Genomic DNA, 1,243 nt, shown 5'->3' with positions numbered 1-1,243 from the left:
CACATGTTTTTTATGCTCCCACAGAACCTTCAGAATTGCTCCCATTCTTGTCCTCTGAGCCTCTGCCCTTGCTATTTCTTCCACCTGGACTCTCACTCCCTTCTTACTCATGTATCAAAATGTTACCCATCCTTCAAGGCCCCAATACAAAAAGTTACCTTTTCCGTGAAGACTTCCATGATCACTCCAGCCAGATGAGACCTAGTGTTCCTGACCCCCAAGACAAGAATCCTTTTCTTATGACATTTTTTATGTACTGTTCTTATTGAGGTTATTTAATTATATGCCATAGCTCTCTTACTAGATCATTTGTTGCTTTAGGGTATGTTTCTTTACTCTTTATAGCCCTCATTGTGTCTAACCTAGTGGTTTGCTCAAAAAACCTGCTCAAAAACTCTAAGTGTTGACAGACTAAATAAGTGAAGAAATTAATAATAGATTATATTGAGGTGAGAAAGGTTGATATTCAATTGGTACATTCATTATTAAATATTCAATATTAAATATTGGAATATTTTCATTCTGGTAAATAAGTTTAAGCAGCTACTTCCCTGGGCCCCTAGTTGCCTCCAGCTGCCCTGGATATTCCTCGGAGAGATCCTGAACCCCCTGCATGATCCAGCAACTAAAGAGGTGATACTGGACACAGTTGAAGGCCTCCAGAATTAGTTGACGCCTCCATAGTAACATGGGATATCATCCATAGGAAGAAACAACATTAAATTGAACATGTTTAATGAAATTGACTATTAGACAGGATACTGTATTCACCTGGGCACAAAAATAACTAGTTCTTGTATACCTTAGAATAGGAATGTTCTAGTGGATAGAGGGTATATTAACATCTGTGTGATGACTAGTGAAATGTGTATCTATTAGTAGTAATAGTAGCAATCATCAACATTTGACAAAACACTTTTACTAATCTAATTTAATTTTCACATGAACTCTTGGAAGCAACTGCTATTATCTCATTTTACAAGTAGATAGATTGTACTGAGGACGAGATAGATAGTAATGTGCCCAGAATTCTATAGGGATAGAGAAGGAGAGGGAGAGGGAGAGGGAGAGGGGAAGAGAGAGATGATTGATAGATAGATAGATAGATAGATAGATAGATAGATAGATAGATAGATAGATAGATCAATCAATCAATCAATAAGATACCAGGAGTACCAGGAGAAGAGAGAGAAGAAGAGATTGAGAACCTATTTTAAGAAATAATGACAAAAACACTTACTAC

The sequence above is a fragment of the Pteropus alecto genome, unplaced genomic scaffold (assembly GCF_000325575.1).
Source record: "Pteropus alecto unplaced genomic scaffold, ASM32557v1 scaffold479, whole genome shotgun sequence".
Classification (NCBI taxonomy): Eukaryota; Metazoa; Chordata; class Mammalia; order Chiroptera; family Pteropodidae; genus Pteropus; species Pteropus alecto.
Note: the sequence above shows the minus strand (reverse complement) of the source record.